This window comes from Hyperolius riggenbachi, chromosome 5 (genome assembly GCF_040937935.1).
Source record: "Hyperolius riggenbachi isolate aHypRig1 chromosome 5, aHypRig1.pri, whole genome shotgun sequence".
NCBI classification, from domain to species: domain Eukaryota; kingdom Metazoa; phylum Chordata; class Amphibia; order Anura; family Hyperoliidae; genus Hyperolius; species Hyperolius riggenbachi.
In genome coordinates this window covers 179,245,356-179,265,110 of record NC_090650.1, presented here as the reverse complement: position 1 = coordinate 179,265,110, position 19,755 = coordinate 179,245,356, and the positions used below count along the sequence as shown (strand labels likewise).

Here is a 19,755-nt window from a genome sequence, read left to right as displayed (position 1 = left end):
CTCAGCCCCACACAGAGCTGGCAGCCCCCTCAGCCCCACACAGAGCTGACAGCCCCCTCAGCCCCACACAGAGCTGACAGCCCCCTCAGCCCCACACAGAGCTGACAGCCCCCTCAGCCCCACACAGAGCTGACAGCCCCCTCAGCCCCACACAGAGCTGACAGCCCCCTCAGCCCCACACAGAGCTGACAGCCGCCTCCGCCCCACACAGAGCTGACAGCCCCCTCAGCCCAACACAGAGCTGACAGCCTCCTCAGCCCCACACAGAGCTGACAGCCTCCTCAGCCAGCACACTACAGGCAGGCCACGTGTGGGTAATTAGGCCTCTGTTCCTCTTCAGCAGAGCTGACAGCCTCCTCAGCCAGCACACTACAGGCTGGACTTTGATACCATTGCTGCATTAATCTGCCGCTGTGATTGGATAGAAGCTATACACACCCTCTGCAGGCTCTGTATGACTCACACACTCTGCTTATGTGAGCCTATCACAAGCTGGTTAGTTTGTTTGTAAACACTGCCTAAAACTGGAAATTACAAGCCAGGATTGCAGCAGAGAGTGGCAGAAACAGCACAGAGGGGCCCAGGAGAACATAATGAATAGAATGGTATGCTTTTTATTGTAAAAATTTCAGTACAGATTCTCTTTAAGGGGTTTTATGACTGCAGTCCTTAAGTGGTTAAGTAAGTATCTGTCTTTTTTATGATGATTCCCAATGACTCTAAGCAAATCCTAACTGCTGGAGATATAATGCAGTTACTAGTAATGTTTTCTGTGAATCGTACTAGAGGTTTATACAGGAATAGATAGAAAAAATAACTCAAACTATGTTCACAGTAGGGCATAATGGGCGCCTTTGTAATGTGAGTGTCGCACTACAATGCAAAGGCAATCCAATGTTCACAGAGTGGCTGTTGCGCTGCTGTATAATGGCCTGCTGCATCCCAACAACCTGCATGCAGGGGGGCGTGGCTTGACGCCGATGAAGATGGCTGCCTGAACTTAGAGCTCCCGTGCCTGATCCACCAGAAGCTCCAGATAGCAGTACACCCGCTGCCCCATAACGGCTATGAGGAGTTCCCGCAAAGCCCCCGCAGACCACAGCAGGGAAAACCGTCCCGGAGATCTTCAGAGCGCTGCGCAGCTCAGCTCAAACAGCCAAGATGGCGCAGACGAAAGAGACCCCTCGGCCCAGATCACCCACAGCCTCAGTCTCGCAGATACCCGGCTCACAGGTGGACAAACCCTCGACACTAGCAGACCTCAGAGCTATGGCGGAAGATATCAAACTATCCTTCCACTCCGCCATAGCGGAAGTTCGTAACGACATGGCGGCCTTCAACACGAGGCTGAGCGCGCTCGAATCAGCGGATGCTCAGAAGACCACACAGCTCTCCAAACTTAAGCGTACCTCGGAGAGACATTCCGCACGGCTTCTAGACCACTCCAACCATCTAGAGGACCTAGACAACCGAGGAAGACGGTGCAATATCCGACTCAAAGGTATGCCAGAATCTGTACCACAAGACCAGATTACACAGGCCTTAGCAGCAGTTTTCAATGACTTGCTTAATAAACCTAAAGACTCCCCGATAGATTTTGTGAGAGCTCATAGAGCGCTGAAACCACGCACAGCAGACCCCAACCAACCCAGAGACATAATCTGCTGCTTAGCCTCATTTCAGCTGAAGGAGGACATAATCCGTGCCGCAAGATTACAAGACGCAATTTTATTCAAAGAGCAGCCTGTGCAACTGTACCAGGACCTATCCATTATTACACTTACCAAGCGCAGAGCCTTAAAACCCCTGCTTCAAGCTTTGAAAAATAAAGGTCTGAACTACAGATGGCGTTTTCCGTTCGCGCTATCAGTTCTGCACGGGGGGGAAATGTATGTTTTACGTGATGCTGCAGGACTATCTGGTTTTTGTCAGGACTTGGATTTACCAGCGATTGATTTACCGGACTGGGAGGACCCGCCTGTTGGACAACCTTTTAAGCCTCCGGGTAGTCGAAAGGCACTGGAAGATCTGCCTGACAGGGAAAATAATCGCTTCCGATCTCCTCACAAGAGCCCTGCTTCCCAGAAAGACCTGGTAACCCCTGAGTATAATTCTGATGCCTCTGACGGCGAGTGTGGCTGAACTTTGCAAAACAGTTTATCCGCCTAGATTGGGTTGTTTTCCGATGTCCTAACGTGCTAGCACTCTAATTATAGGATGTGAGCAACGCAGCTATTATTACGTGATGAATACATATATATATATTCCCCTCTTACACGAACTTTAGGGGGAAAATAACAGTCCTGTTGATATGTTTATCCTTAGTGTTTTGATCAACCCATTCAGCTGTAACCTAGCTAATGGATCGGTGATAGTTCGTTAGAGGTATTATGATCATTGATACGTAATTGAGTAATGAGTACGCTTAATGCCCTTTACACTAAAGAGATCATAAATGAGTAAGACTTTAGACTATAAGGTACTGGGGGGGTGGGGGGGTACACATCAAACGTTAATGGTTCTCTTCATCATTTAAAAGTTTAATAAGGTATATATGGGGCAGGGGGTATTATAGGCTATGGTATAGGTGGTGGCAATAACGGGTTGCTTACAGTGTATTAGACGGTTAACCCCAGAGGGAAAACAAACCCCGGTGTGTTTTTTATTCGCATACACCCACCTCGGTGAAATCCTTAATACCCCACAACAGTGAGATATATTTCACTGAACTTGTTGACCACACATAGTTGGTGAATGCGACCCTCCTTGTCGCATTCACGTGGTACTGTTTTTAGGATAGACTACTGCAGCACCTGGATCTGGCTTGACCTGCGCCAGATATTAATCTCCTTTCATTTTCTCTTCTTTCTTCTTCTTTCTATACCTTTAACTCCTCTGCTTACCTCTCCTGGGCTCAGTGATTGGCAACCGGTTGCTGGACTAAGTACAAAGGCAACCCTATCCTGCCTACTAAATCCAGCTGTGAACTGTACTGTAACCATGTCTAACCTGCATTCCTCCCCGAAAAGGTGGAAGGTGACCTCCTTGAATGTGAATGGTATTAATACACCTGAAAAAAGGTCCAAGGTTTTTGATTTCTTGCGAAGGGAAAAAACTCAAATTGCCTTTCTCCAGGAGACCCACCTCAGAACGCTCCATGTCCCAAACAAATTTGACTCTAACTTCCCATCAGCTTTTCATGCCACGTCACCTACAACCAAAATGAAGGGAGTATCGATTTTTATACATAAATCGATTCCCCTTGAAATTACTGAAATTGAGCGTGATATAGAGGGTAGATTTCTCTTTGTGAAGGGCAAGATGGGTGAACAGAAAATTACATTGGCAGCGATTTATGCACCAAACAAATCCCAGCCCTCCTTCTTTGTGTCCACACTATCCAAACTGTTGGGATTCACAGAAGGCATGCTGATATTTGGGGGAGACTTCAATGTGCCGCTCAACCCCTTATTAGATTGCTCGAACGGCTCATCCGCCCTATCATACAGAGCATTAAAACTCATAAAATCCCACCTACAAAGACTGACACTCATGGACCCTTGGCGGGTTCTCCACCCCACTGAAAAGGACTTTACCTTTTTCTCTCCTATTCACAACAAATATACAAGAATAGACTACCTACTAGTAGCACAGCGAGACCTGACTGCAGTTGTGGACGCGACAATAGGTATCAAGTCCCTTTCAGACCATGCGCCAGTATCCATAACCATCCAACTGCCAGAAAGAAATGCCAAATCTTGGTGCTGGAGACTAAACCCACACATATTGTCCGACAAATCCAGGCTCTCTGAGACCTCGGATGTTATCAAAGACTACTTCCACAGAAACAATCAGTCCGACACATCTAAATTAACAGTATGGGAAGCACACAAACCTGTCCTCAGGGGTCACTTCATTCGCGTGGGGGCAAAATTGAAGAGGGAAAGGGAAGAAAGCATTAAACACCTATCCTCAACCATACTTCTCCTGGAGAGACAACATAAACAATCCTTGGCCACACACACCCTTGCAGACCTAACTTCAGCCAGGATAGCACTAAATAACATACTCAATGTCGAAGCTAAAAGGAAAATTATGGCAGGGAAACGCATATTCTACGAGCTGGGAAATAAAAGCGGAAAATATTTGGCGAGGGCGTTGCGCATACAATCAAACAATTCCCACATTGCATTAATACTTAAGAAACAAGAGAAAATATTCAAATCTAATGAGATTGCAGAGGAATTTAAACAGTATTATAGCTCCTTGTACAATCTCCCTCCCCAGTCATCGGACACCCCAGATCAAGACAATAGAACAAATAAGATCACACAATTCCTTCTAGATTACTGTAAACCCCTAGCCTTGTCCCATTCAGACATGGAAGAACTAGAAACTCCAATCTCGGAAGACGAATTCATCCTAGCAGTAAAATCCTTGAAGACGGGCAAGGCGCCTGGGCCTGACGGGCTGACAGCTCAATACTATAAATCTTTTGGTCATTTACTAGCCCCAGCGTTTGTTACAGCATTTAATGGTATTTCCCCCGAGACTGTCCCATCATCCCAGCTTCTAGAAGCACACATTTCCGTGATCCCGAAATCAGGCAAGGATCCACAACTTTGTACAAACTACAGACCAATTTCGCTCTTGAATCTAGATGCTAAACTACTAGCCAAAATTATAGCCAACAGACTTCTCCCCCACATACCGGGATATATTAACTTGGATCAGACAGGATTTGTACCTGGTAGAGAAGCTAAGGACAGTGTCATGAGAACCATTGGAATGATGTCCTACGTAAGGAAACACTCTATTCAGGCATTTGTGCTGTCTACCGACGCCGAGAAGGCGTTCGACAGGGTGGCGTGGGATTATATCCACGCCACCCTGTCGCGCCTCGGCCTGGGTGCCTTTATGAGATTGTGGATAGGCCTGTTATACACTAACCCCTCAGCTAGAGTAAAAGCCAATGGAGTTTTGTCAAATGCCTTCCAAATTACAAATGGGACTAGGCAGGGGTGTCCTCTATCCCCGCTGATATACATTCTAACCCTAGAACCCTTCCTAAATGCAGTAAGAGCGGACCCAAACATCAAAGGTATAAGGACAGGCCCTCATTACCAGGTAATTGCAGCATTTGCTGATGACCTGCTCTTTTATTTGCAGGATCCCACCACTTCAATCCCTGCTCTCATGCATAAATTCAATGAGTTCGGTCACTTGTCTAATTTAAAAATCAATTTTAACAAGTCTCAAGCCCTTAACGTTTCTCTGGATCCAACGACGGTCCAATTCTGTAAGGCCTCTTTTCCATTCTCCTGGCCCAATGCCTCCTTAAAATACCTGGGAATTAATGTCACTACTAACTTGTCCAACTTATTTACAGCCAACTTCGAACAGATTGCACATACGCTTAAGGCGGATTTATTAAGATGGGGTCAACAAAAAAGCTTGATATGGTTTGGCAGAATGGCCTCGATCAAAATGAACCTTCTACCTAGGTTCCTGTATATCAGTCAATGCTTGCCGATCGAACTACCGGCCCGATTTCTGAAAACATGCCAAGCACAGATTAATGCTTTTATTTGGGGACACAAACACCCCCCCCCCCCCGAATCAAACACGCTACTCTTTCTATACCCAAAGAGCTAGGAGGTGTGGGACTTCCGGATTTAACTAAATACCACCTGGCATCTCAATTGTGCAGAGTGGTAGAGTGGGCAAACATGACTTCCCCCAAACAATGGGTCACGATTGAACAAGAAACTGCCAACTGTGAGGCATGTACTTTAGGCTGGACTGACACGACTCTTAGTAGCAGACGATTATGGCAGAACCCAATCATGATGGCTACAGTGCGGTCCATGCGACGCTTTCTCCCGAGTACTGGACTGTCCACCTATCCAGGCAAATTAACACCCCTGAGGGACAACCCCTCCTTTACACCATACAATGACATTCCATTCTTGAAAGAATGGGCTCCTGAAAGGTGCCCCAGAGTGATAGATTTTATTTCCAGGGGAAACATCAAATCCTATTCGGATATGGCACAATTAAACCCAGACATCCCATTATTAAGGTGGCAATATTTCCAAATCCGTCATTTCCTTTCCACCCTAAAAAACAAAAACACATGGAGCAAACCTCTCTCCTCTTTCGAAAACCTAGTACTAAGCACGGGCCCTCACAGACACCTAGTTTCACAACTCTATCAAATGCTCATTCTAGAGACGGTACCAGACAAAATTAAATATCAGCTTGAATGGGAGAGGGACTTAGGTGTTTCAGTGGAGGAGGAGCAGTGGCAAAAAATCCTTACCATTAACCATAAGGGCTCACTGAATGTGAATACACAAGAATCAGGCTTTAAAATAATTTCTCGGTGGTACAGAACTCCAATTATACTACACAAAATATTTCCAGCAGTTCCAGACACTTGCTGGAGATGCAATTCCAGCACAGGTTCATTGCTTCACCTCTACTGGGACTGCCCCTCAATCACACATTACTGGAAATCAGTGCACACCTGGGTGGAAAAAATTTCATGTTCCAAAGTTCACTTCTCTCCTAGCACGTTCCTGTTACACGATACCAAAGAGTCTCTGAAATCCTATAAGGGCTCTCTGGTCATGCACATGATTAATGCAGCAAGAATGCTGGTGGCGGCACATTGGAAGTCGACCACGCCACCTTCCGTCTCTGAGTGGGTCAGGAAGATGGACTCAATAGCCAAAATGGAAGAATTAATCCTTATGTCTCAAGATCGCTCTGAAAAATACTTTATTACCTAGTCTGTCTGGGTTGAGTTCCAGTGTTCAGATGAGTACAAATATATACTGTCATCATAAGTACAACCTAATGCGAGTATCTTACTTCTACCAATCACTCACTTTTTCTTTTTCTACCCTCTTCCTCTTCTCCTTTACTTCTCTCTTCCCTCTACCTACTTATTCTCCTTCTTCCTAACTGGCGCAGGTGGGACCGGTCATCCCCTTACAGGTTAGCTGAAGAGATTAGCTATTCTATCCTCAATCTGTTTCTTTTTAGTATACGACATGAGGCTACAATACAAGGAATCTGAGTATTACATGTTTATCTTGTTTATGGTTATTTGAAGTCATCTCTCTCATGTTATTTCACATAGTGATGAAGCATTTATCTATGTCATTCTACTTGTCGTAACCTGGTTTACACGATGGCTTCTGCGTAAGCTATGTTGCAGTTAATCTGTATGTTACTTTTCTTTAAATAAACGCTTAAACAGTGAAAAAAACAACCTGCATGCAGTGTATTACAGCAAAAAAATGTGCAGTTAGTATAAAATGCAACAGAGCATAATGAACTTTACATTCTGTTGCGTTGCATTCATGATTTAACCTAGCCTTATACTCATAATTCTTCAGTTGGGAACAGAAGTATGTATTCAACATCATGATGACTTATTAACTTGAAAAATCAACTGTCGGGGGGCGCAGCCAAGATGGCACACTGAGCGGATGGGTTTTCCTGGAGCTCCGCTACCCAGCTTCCTAATCCGCCACCATTGGCTTAATTTACTGCTATAAAAAGCATTTGCAATACATCACTGTACGGGGATACACTTCTACATCGCCCTGGATTCTTGGAGTGTCCCGCCGGCTCCAGCATCTGACGAGGAGGACAGTGTATAGTCAGATGTCTCTGGATCCTGCAGCCCTTCCCATCCTCAGAGACCTCCGCGCCATTACACTCCATACGGAGCAATGGGGGGCACCAAAAAAGGACAGGAAGACAAGGGTGAAAAATACACTTCCACCAACAACGCATTCCACTCCTGGGCCTCTGAAATCTACCCAGTGCAATAAACCCCCAAAAGCTGACGACAACATGGAGGACCACGTGGAAAGCGCTTCCCAGCTTCCAAGTACTGCAGAACTGCTGGAGGTTATTAAGACATATCAGACCAGCCTCACTCTTCAAATTGCCCTCATGGAGGCCAAATTTGCCCTACTCCGTCAGGCTCTGATAGCAATTAGAGGACAACAGAACTGGAGCGCCGTACCTCCGACATGGAAGACAGAATCAGCCCACAGGAGGCAGCTATCCCTGAGACTCACAAAAGGCTGTCACAGCTGGAGGCAAGAGCTGTAGACAATGAAAATAAAAACAGGTGTAACAACCTGCGTCTTCAGAGCCTCCCCGAGGGATCAGTAGGTAAAGATGTTCCGACCTACCTTGAAGATCTTTTGAAGAAACTCCTGCTGGCTGACACTTTCTCGGCCTTCTTTGACATCGAACGGGCTCACTGTATGTCAGTGTGTTAAGGCCCTCCAGGTTTCCCTCACAGGCTGGTGCTATTCCGTGTGCTGAATTTTAAGGATAGGGATGCTATCCTAACTGCTGTCTGGAAGGTGAAGGATCTGCAGCAGGGGAACGCACGTCTATTGCGGTTTCCAGACTACACTATAGAAATGCAGCCCCTACAATACACATTACAGCATGTAAAGCCTAGGCTGAGAGAGAAACAGCTGAAATAGGCAATGTTTTCCTCCGCTAAACTGCAGGTGCAAGATGGAGAGTCAGCCTGTTGCTACATAAAAGGATAAGTACTTTTTGTCCACTACTTTTTTTGTTCAGCTAGATGCCTATAGAGAATATGCTACTGCTGCACTGAACTTAAATATTTGTTACCCTGCTTTATGGTTATCAGTGACAGCCTATGCTGCTCCTTATACCACAGTTGAAGCGTCATTTAAATGGCTCTATAGCCTATGTCGCTTACTGACTTATTGTAACAACCGATTTACACAGGAAAATCACGATGATTAACAAGGTTGCCCAAACTTTCACATCCCACTGTATATATACACAGTATATTTATACAGACATATATATGTATACATATATACATACTGTATATATGTATACACACAGTTTTGGGGTTTGGGCTCCAGATGGGGGATCAGAAAGGGCATAGTTCTCTTTCATTTGTCCACTTACATTTTTCCCAACCACCAGTGACATCACGCCGCATGACGTCATGCCATACTGTTGTAAAACCACCGCTCGGTCGTCCTGATTGGCCACGATGTAGGTAAGAGGATCCTGGCCGCCGGAGAGAGAAGCCTGGGTCCCAATGGCAGCGCTGATCGTGCAAGGGACCCAGGAAAAGGCAGTGCGCGGCGGTTTTGGGCCAGCCCGAGCTGAGCTCGGGATTACCGCTCTGAGCTGCTAAATCTCAGCCCGGGCTCGGCTCGGGATTACTGAAAGGAGGTTAAAGTATGGAAGGATATGCTTAAATACACAGGTGGTGTGGATAACTTGTCCCTCCATGCCCACCTCTGGGACAATGCTTCATTAGGACACTTCTTGCAGATACCGGACCCTGGGCTAAGGGCCCTTTAGGGTGTTAAAGCCATACAGCACATAGTGGGCAGTAAGGGCCTTCTGTGATTTGATACACTAAAAAGTAACTTTAATAAGATGCTCTTTAGAGATCTTCAAATCCGACATGCTTACAATGCACAATTTAGTGATTCAAGACCCAATTTGGTGGCTTGTGACCTGGAGCAGACAATGATGGTAGCTAACTTAGATAAACCCTTATCAGTGTTATACAGTATTTTGAGCTGATGAACAATACTACGCAAGGTTTTTTTAAAATGTCAGTCACGCTGGAACAATGATGTTTTGAATTTAGAGGATGCAGACTGGACATACATTCTAGAAGACTTTGTTAAAATTCCAATATCAGCAAAAGACCGGTTGATACAGTGCAAATTCCTGCATAGGACATATCTAATACCAATGTGTATGCATAAAATTTCTAACTCAAACAACCCTAACTGTCCTAAATGCGTTGTACAACCTGGAATCTTCATTCATATGTTCTGGGACGACTGCCCAGTGGTTGACTGCTTTTGGTCACAAGTAAGCAATTTAATTTATGACATTCTCTCAACAAACTTGGTCTCCCCCAGAGTGGCCCTAGTGGGTTTACTGGATGGTACTCCTCCAGACAAGCACCCTCGATATCTGGTGAGGATTCTGTGTTTTTATGCGCGCAAAGCAAGTTTGTGAACCTGGAAATTATACAGATAGAAAAATATTGATGCTCTTCCCTCTGGTCCCGATGACACTCAATTCTATTCATTCTATTATAGGTGCATTGCACATTGATTGTGTAATGGTACTCTCGAATACAAGGTGACCTAGAGCTGAGCACTGCTGATTTCTTTCCTCTTACCTTCTCTTTTAACTCTTCCTTTCTATCTCTTCCTTCCTATACCTCTCTTACTATTCCTATCTGTTCTCTCATTCTGGAAGCACAGACACAGGTGTTCCTGTTATCTAATGTGATTCTCTTATACTAGTCAGGCAATGATAGTGCTGGCATTGTATATAATGACATTTTATGAAATGGTTATCTCCATGTCCCACAATCTCACTTATATGCAGAACTGATTTTGCTATTACCTGATCTTTGTTACCACTAACAACATGTATTCCTCTAGTGGTGTGGTTGTATGTGATGTCATGTGTTGTTTATAAAATCAATAAAGTTCACATTCAAAAATACTTTAGAGTTTAAACTTTTATGGGCATCTAAATAAATTATTTCATTCATGATCAGGCTTTTCAATTCTCCCTCAGTTTTAGCTATCAGAGTGTTATTATCAGCATATCTCAGATTGGTATATTCCTGCATGATACTTTAATTCTAGCCTATAACTTAAAGGGACTCCGAGCAGTGCCTGTGGGTATGCCTTTAAAGCATACCCACAACTAATTATTATATATTCTCACACCTACCAGCATGATGTTTGTACTTATATCCCCCTGGGTTCCTTGTATTTCATTGCATTGTGCTAAATGGAGCTGCCAACACTGGGGAAAGTGTCGTCCTGTGTAATACAATGCTGGACTCCAAAAAGTGCAGAAACTATGGAAAGATGCATATCATTTTGAAGCTCTCTTTCTCCACTTTTCAATGATATATAAACCGGCGCCCTACGCCTTTTACTTTTTCGCTATTTTTGCGATTGAAATTGCTGTGGTCGCGATTTTGATCACGAAAATAGCGAAAACTAAAAAGGTGTAGGGCGGCAGTTTCTATATCATTGGAAAGAGGAGAAAGAGAGCTTCAAAATGATATGCATCTTTCAGTATTTACTGCACTGCTCTGAGTCCCTTTAAATGTAATTTAATTTAGTTCCAGCATGCAACAAGAAAGTGCCAAAGCTGGTCTACTGCTTAACATCAAGAAAACTTAAGTCATGTTATCTGCTGCAATGAACCATCTGCAAATCTGCAAATAGTTGTAACAGATTTCCTCTTCTTGGGATGTAAAATTTCTGCAGATGGAGACTGCAGCCATGAAATTTATGCTGGGTACACACTATGAGATTTTCTAGCCGATTTACTGTCAGATCGATTATTTCCAACATGTCCGATTTGCTTTTCGAGCATTTTCTGAGCAGTTTCCTATTGAAGTGAATGGAAATTGATCGGAAAATGCTCGAAAATCGATCGGGCAGCAAATCGGACATGTTGGAAATAATCGATCTGACAGTAAATCAGACAGAAAATCTTATAGTATGTACTTAGCATAAGAAATGCTTACTGCTTTGCAGAAAAGGTATGGCAAGTTTGAACAGGATACTAAGGGGACTAGATCCCAAAAAGCTTGCATTATTTAACTTTATCAGTTAGCCATTAAAAGGTGTGAGGAAACACGGAAAAGCCGCCGCAAGGGCTTAGAGTGAGGCGGCTGTTTCCGCGTCTAACATGGCGGCACAACGCGAAGAAACCGCCACATGGGCAGAGCGGTGGAGTCCGCGTTGGATGCAGCGGATTGCACACATGGCAAAGCTGCTGACATTGTGGTTGGACGCGGGGAGACCGCCGCTTGCTTGGAAAGCGGGGCGGCGGCCCCCGCGCCTGAATTAGCGGATACATTGCAAGACATATCTGGTGTGGCTGGGACTGCTAGTCCACACAGGTTCAGAAGGGCGCGCGCGCGCGTTGAGAGGCAGAACTTATATGACAGCCAGAGAAGAGTCAGCTGACCAAGCGGGTCAGCTGACATTTTCACCACCTTTCATTGGTCCAGTACTTAGGGGTGGCGCTGGTGAGCGCTGTAGTATATATACTGGATGCTGGTCATTTCTCTGGTGTCTGCGGTTGCGATCACTACGTGGTAGCACTCAGACCTTGTCTGTATCTGTGTTCTAGCATAGTTTCCAAAGGTGTTGATGATCAAGGAACTCACACCTTAGCATTAGGAATATTGAACTGTATTATTTGTTATGACCTTCTGCCTGCCTGACTATTCCTCTGAACTCTGATTCTGTACCTTGCTATTTCCGATATCCTGTTGCCAAACCCTGTCTGTTTATTGGATTCCGTATCGGTCTCCTGAATCTGTACCTTATCTGTCTGTGTGTTAACGACCTGGCTTGCCGACCTCGAGAACTGGCCTTACTGTTAGAGGCAGTTCCCAGATCTGTTAGTGACACCCTCTCTCACTGGTGTCACTCACGCTCTGTCCTTCCTACACTCAGCCTAGCTCCTCCCCCGGGAGAGTCTAGGCCATCGGAAGGATCATACTTCTGTAGAAGTACTCAAAGTATACTGTTGCATCTTAACACTCACTTGTTCTCCCTGGTGTCCAGAGGTTAGTAGATATATCTGATTATCGGTGATACTGCAGATCACCAATAATCGGGTATAGTCTGTATTCCCGGTGATACTGCAGTTCACCGGTAATCAGACCCTCTCTGTGTTACACCGATCGTTACAAAAGGTATTACTTTTACAAGTAGTCCAATCTTAGCTGCGCTCATTCATACGTCCTCAGGCTACTTCGCCGTTGCGGTCACCATTTGAGCATGAACACCTCAGAAAAAACGACATAAAGAACACATATGGCGGATAATAGTATAGACTGTTTTGGCCACTGACACCCCTCTGGTGTAAACATATATGCTCAAGCTTACTGACACAGTGAGGTTTGGGGAATTTTGGGAGCCGTCACCAATTACACCCAGATACTCCCCTCCAAGGACTTATGTCCTCCCTGCTCACCGTCGTGCAGCTGAGTATACACTTATCCAATAGCCTCCTTTTGTCAGCAGTCTCCAATATGCCTCATCGCCACTTGTTATCCCATTCAGTCTGTGGTCCTTATGCAGTACCTCAAACAGTAACAATACCGCCAATGTGTAAAACCAATTACTTTAATGTCTATTAAAACAGTAATGTGCGTACATCATCACACTTTTCCATAAGCATATCATATAGGTGTTACCGATCCCTTCATCCTGGATTGCGGCACCGCTCGTCTCTCGTCGTGCTAGCGTCCTCCTCGCTGCTCTCAAGCCACGCCCTACCGGTTTCGTCACACTAGGCGACTCATCAGGGGCTAACTGAGCATGCGTTAGAGGACATGTATATATACGCAGGGAGCGCTTGGCGGCAGCGTCCTGCCGCTGCCCTTCTCTGCTCACTTCCGCCCACACCTACGAGGAAATACTTCCGAGGCCAGCCATGGTCACATGCTGTAAGGTCACCATGCCGGCTAATCAGAAGTCACCCATATCTTATTACTCCCGCCCCCCAAACAGTACGTAGTTTGTTTACCCATTCCCCATGGCAACGCTGGGCACCAATCAGTTCCGTGCCAGTCAGCGTGGCCTCCCCAATTTACATTCCCCGTTCAGGCCACAATCTATATCAAGAGCCGCGATCGGTTTACAGTTTACTTTTACCTGCAGGGACGTTGCCACTCCACTTACATATTTGCTAACCTACCGCTAACATATTCCACTACTGTCTTACTTATATGATTTTTTACCAACCCTATTATGCGCAGGTAATTCTTATAGGAAAGGTCTTTTATACTACATATGGGTCATGGTCCCACAGTTAAATACCCGCCCATCAAGCGTTGTCCATTGGTTCTCCATACTGGGAATACCACCACTACATGTCAGTATGTTAATTTTACTATCATAAAAAAAGTCTTACATTTTTTCTCTTTGTTATGTATAAGGGCAACCATATCATCCAACTTAATTCGTATACTCTCCTACCACCGTCGGTGGGGGTTGCTAATCATTTGTTAGAAAACAGTTAATGTCCAATTCAATATTTAGTCCTGCTGGATGCATGGTTCTAAGGGTATATATCCATTTCGTTTCTGTTTGGCACAGACTGCGCAATTTGTGGCAGTTGGTAAAAAATCATATCCAAGCAATACCCAACTCCTGAATGTAATGAAGTGTGAATATGGATGACAGATATAAGCCAATACTGATATGGTGTAACATCGCATATAAGTAAGACAGTAGTGGAATATGTTAGCGGTAGGTTAGCAAATATGTAAGTGGAGTGGCAACGTCCCTGCAGGTAAAAGTAAACTGTAAACCGATCGCGGCTCTTGATATAGATTGTGGCCTGAACGGGGAATGTAAATTGGGGAGGCCACGCTGACTGGCACGGAACTGATTGGTGCCCAGCGTTGCCATGGGGAATGGGTAAACAAACTACGTACTGTTTGGGGGGCGGGAGTAATAAGATATGGGTGACTTCTGATTAGCCGGCATGGTGACCTTACAGCATGTGACCATGGCTGACCTCGGAAGTATTTCCTCGTAGGTGTGGGCGGAAGTGAGCAGAGAAGGGCAGCGGCAGGACGCTGCCGCCAAGCGCTCCCTGCGTATATATACATGTCCTCTAACGCATGCTCAGTTAGCCCCTGATGAGTCGCCTAGTGTGACGAAACCGGTAGGGCGTGGCTTGAGAGCAGCGAGGAGGACGCTAGCACGACGAGAGACGAGCGGTGCCGCAATCCAGGATGAAGGGATCGGTAACACCTATATGATATGCTTATGGAAAAGTGTGATGATGTACGCACATTACTGTTTTAATAGACATTAAAGTAATTGGTTTTACACATTGGCGGTATTGTTACTGTTTGAGGTACTGCATAAGGACCACAGACTGAATGGGATAACAAGTGGCGATGAGGCATATTGGAGACTGCTGACAAAAGGAGGCTATTGGATAAGTGTATACCCAGCTGCACGACGGTGAGCAGGGAGGACATAAGTCCTTGGAGGGGAGTATCTGGGTGTAATTGGTGACGGCTCCCAAAATTCCCCAAACCTCACTGTGTCAGTAAGCTTGAGCATATATGTTTACACCAGAGGGGTGTCAGTGGCCAAAACAGTCTATACTATTATCCGCCATATGTGTTCTTTATGTCGTTTTTTCTGAGGTGTTCATGCTCAAATGGTGACCGCAACGGCGAAGTAGCCTGAGGACGTATGAATGAGCGCAGCTAAGATTGGACTACTTTTTGAAAACAGGACTGGTAACTGTGCTTAGCGCGCACCACCTTGAACTGGCAATTTTATGTGTTTTTAGCGCTGTCTTACCTTGAATACGTGTTATTACTTTTACAAGACTTTGTTTTGTTCTACCTACATAACATGATACTAAAGGATAGAGATGTCACAACAAAAAACAGGATAGTTGAAGCAATGGTCTTGAAATATGGCTTGGAAACTTGGACTATAAATAAGGTAATGAGTAGAAAAATGTGTGCTTTTGAACTGTTGGTGTGGAGAAAGCGAATGAGAGTTACCTGGACTGCTAGATCATCTAACCAGGCAATAGTTCAAGGAAATCTTAAGTCTAAATAAAGCAGTTTAACTTACATTACCTGCAGCCCCCTGCAGTCATCTTGTGCCCACACAGTCCTTCTGTGACTCTCCATCCAGAAGTGCAGACCCCCTTAAAGCTGGCCAGCCATGCGTCTCATGGCTGGCCAGCTTAAAGGGGGTGCGTGTGGTCGGGGTCACGCATGCGCAGTGGCCTGCGACTGGCCTCAACCGGCCAGCTTTGAGGGGGTCGCCGCTGCTGGCTGTAGGGTTGTCGAAGGACAGCGCGGGCAAAGGATGACTGCAGGGGGCTGCATGAAGCCCAGAATAAGTGAAGCTGCCATTTTTTTTTCTTCAGATGTACTGTAAGTAACCATTTAATAAAATAAGACCAGAGTGCTCACTAGAAGCGTTGATACTACTACTAAAACTAAAATACTGACTTCTGGTTCCAGCACCTGTATGAGTGGTGGCTAGGAGAGGAAATCTGTGCTGCATCCACCCTTTGCCTGAACTAGCACACAAGAGTGCCCACACTATTTCCAGCTAGGAGGGATACCACCCCCACCAGACCCCGGAATTCCATAGAGAGGGGTATGGAGAAATACCTGACTCGCTTGGAAAGAAAAAAAAGAATTGCCGCCACAAAATCCAGGATGGCGCCCGGAGCAGAGTGACCATCTGCTAGGCCCCTCTCATTCACCTGCCTCGGACTAGAAGACCTCAGAAAATGGAGCAAGGCAGTGGGCAGGGGACCAGGAGACTTCTGGAGGTGAGATTTGTACTTTGAACTATGATGACATAGCCACTCCAGTTGGTCGGAAATGAGAGCTGAACATTATGATACAAACTGCGGTGACACAATCTCTAAAGCAGGTCCAGAAGGATTTAATGGCGCACATAAATGGCCTTAAAGGGAAGGTCCAAGCAAAAAAAAAAAATGAGTTTCACTTACCTGGGGCTTCTACCAGCCCCATGTAGCCATCCTGTGCCCTCGTAGTCACTCACTGCTGCTCCAGTCCCCCGCTGGCAGCTTTCTGACCTCAGAGGTCAGGGCCACATTGCATACATTTTTGCGCATTCCAGCTAGTGCAGGAACAAAAATGTACGCGTTGTACCACTAAAGCGTAAAAATGTATGTGTTAATGTTCCTGCACTAGCGGGAATGTGTAAAAATGTACGCAATTCGGTCCTGACCTCCGAGGTCAGAAAGCTGCCAGCGTGGGACTGGAGCAGCAGTGAGTGACTGCGAGGGCACAGGATTGCTGCATGGGGCTGGTAGAAGCCCCAGGTAAGTGAAACTCATTTTTTTTTTTTTTTGCTTGGACCTTCCCTTTAAAGAAGCAGAACATTGCATATTCAGGCTTGAGAATGAAATATAAAAATATAAAGATTGGATTGGGCAAGTAGAAATGAGAAATAGAGAAATGTACGATAAGCTGCAAGATATCGAAAAAAGGTCAAGGAGAAGCAATTTGCGCTTAGTGGGACTGACAGAGTCTTATTCCGCATCCATGTTACAGGATTTTTTCAGTTTCACTGCCAAACCTACTAGGCATTAAAAATGCAAAGTGGAATGGGTGCACAGGGTGGGACTACACAGACATGCCAATACACAAAGCCCACCCCATATTGGAAGACAAGCAGGTGCAGCAGAAAGTGGAATATCAATGTACATCACTTAGGCTTTTCAATGATAAATCTATGGAAGTCTCTAAACAGAGGTAACTGTTAAACAAGGCCTGTGCACAATGCATTCAGCATAATTGGTGCTTCCTTTTGCTCTACTCCGCAGTTCTTAAAGTTACAGATGACCATACAATTACTCATATGTCTAGATCTCACAAGGAAGTGTAGGCCTTTTTGGCATAACAAGTTGATACTGGCAATGAAGCCATGGAGCTAACTCCCCAGAGCAAAACACCACTGACACTTGAACTGCTTTTATCATCTACTTACTACAATAATTAATTTGTATGCAGATGTAGAATGAATTAACAGTTAACAACAAACAACATTTGTAAAGCGCTTTTCTCCCATAGGACTCAAAGCGCATAAGCATGGCTCAGACCATCGTGGTGCAGAGGAAGAATTTTATAAGTCCGGAAATGCCAGGCTAAACGGGTGGCTTTTCAGTCTGGATTTGAATAGCTCCAGGGATGGTGCTGTCTTTACTGGGTGTGGCAGGGAGTTCCAAAGGGTAGGGGCATGATGACAGAAGGCTCTGTCTCCAGATTTTTGAGGTGCACTCTGGGAGTGACCAACTTTATAGAACTTGCTGATCTGAGGTTGTGAGAGGTGTGGTTCAGCTTCAGCAAGTCCTTCATGTATCCAGAGCCCAGATTGTGCAGGGATTTGAATGTCAGCAGTCCAATCTTGAAGAGTATTCTCCATTCTACTGGTAGCCAGTGCAGTGAGCGAAGGATCGGTGTAATTTGACAGTGGCAGGGCTGGTTTGTTAGCAATCTGGCAGCAGCATTCTGCACTAATTGCAGGCGACACGGGTCCTTTTTGGGGAGGCCAGCATAAAGGGCATTGCAGTAGTCCAGCCGTGATGTGATGAAGGCGTGAAGTAGGGTTGGAAGATCCTTTTGGGGAATCAGATGTTTAATCTTTGCAATGTTCTTCAGATGAAGGTAGGAAGATTTAACTACAGATGAAATTTGGTTTCTGAAACTCAAGGCTGCGCACAAGGTTGGAGCTGTTTATGTCTGAATTCCCAATCCTGATTGGTGTTGCTTTAGGATAGAGCTGTTTTGACGGCGAGCGCTGGCTTTGGACAAAAAGGACCTCAGTTTTGTCAGCATTCAGTTTCAACCAGTTATCATTCATTCATGCTTGTAGCTCAGCTAAGCAAGAGTTTATTTTTGGAGTAGGGTCTGTTCCACCAGGTTTGAAGGACAGGTATAGCTGTGTGTCATCGGCGTAGCAGTGGTACATCAGGCCATGTCGTTGGATAAGTGTACCGAGTGGCAACATGTAGATTGCAAATAGCAGAGGGGATAGGATTGATCCTTGTGGCACTCCGAATTGTAGAGGTGCAGGTTTAGACATTATAGGTCCTAGGGATACTCTCTGTGTTCTGTCAGTCGGGAATGATGCGGTTTGATGCGACGTTAAAGTCACACCGCAAAGTAACAACGCAACGCGGCCAAAAAGTCGCAACGCATCGTTACAACCACATACAGCATGTACAGTAGAAAATACAGGCAATTAAGAGTATGTCGCCAAGTGTTACTGAGCATGTGCAAACAGTCTAACGCAGCTGAAAACGTATATAATGCATAGCATGCAACACTTTCATTTAACGTGCAGTGTTAGACACCAACGCAACGTCTGCACTGTGAACAGGCCATTGATTTTTCATTGCTGTGAGTTATTCTGCATGTTGTTTTAACATGCACCTTTAACGTCACACTGTGAAAGAGCCCTTAAAGAAACTCCAGGTGGACGTAGCACTACTGCAGGAAACTCACCTGGCAAGTGACCAATTTAGGTGTATGAAAAAAAAATGAGTGGGCACAGTTCATGGCTCCCCTGCAGTGGGGTGGAAAACAGGTGTTCTGATCTTACTTCACAAACCTATTCAAGGGAAAGTATTGTTATCAAAAGGCGGATACGGAAGGGAGATAGGCAAGAGTACACGTACAGATAGGTGCTGATATTCTACATATCTTGAATGTTTATCGTCCAAATGAGGATAATGCTCAATGGTTATGTTAGGATTGGTGCCTTTGTTATCCTTCTGATGGCAGCGCTGGTGAATTTCTGCTGTCCACCAGCAGATGGGTCTCGTCTTGCTGGGATCTGTGCAGTTCCCCGGGTCGCCAGCATAACTGTGAGGAGTTTTTTGGACAGTCACCTGACCAATGTGCTGCATACTTAATGGTGGACTTCCTAGAAGCACATTGTTAGATTATTCTGATTACGCTTGCAGTGTTGTGACTCTGGCCATTTTCCTGTGCTCCCCGATCCTTGTTCTCTGAAATACCAGTATTGACCCTTGCTAGTCCGACTATTCTTTGCCTTTTGATAATATTCTGATTCCTGGTTTGATTATTGTCTGTTTGACTTCTTTCTTGTATGCCTATAAGGTTTATCCACACCT

At 45.2% G+C, this 19,755-nt stretch overlaps 1 protein-coding gene across 9 annotated transcripts in view; it reads right to left on the bottom strand.

The window, feature by feature from the left end:
- Positions 1–19,755, bottom strand: part of TERT (telomerase reverse transcriptase) — a 961,487-nt gene that overhangs the window by 790,564 nt on the left and 151,168 nt on the right. The gene's annotated exons all lie outside the window — the stretch shown is intronic.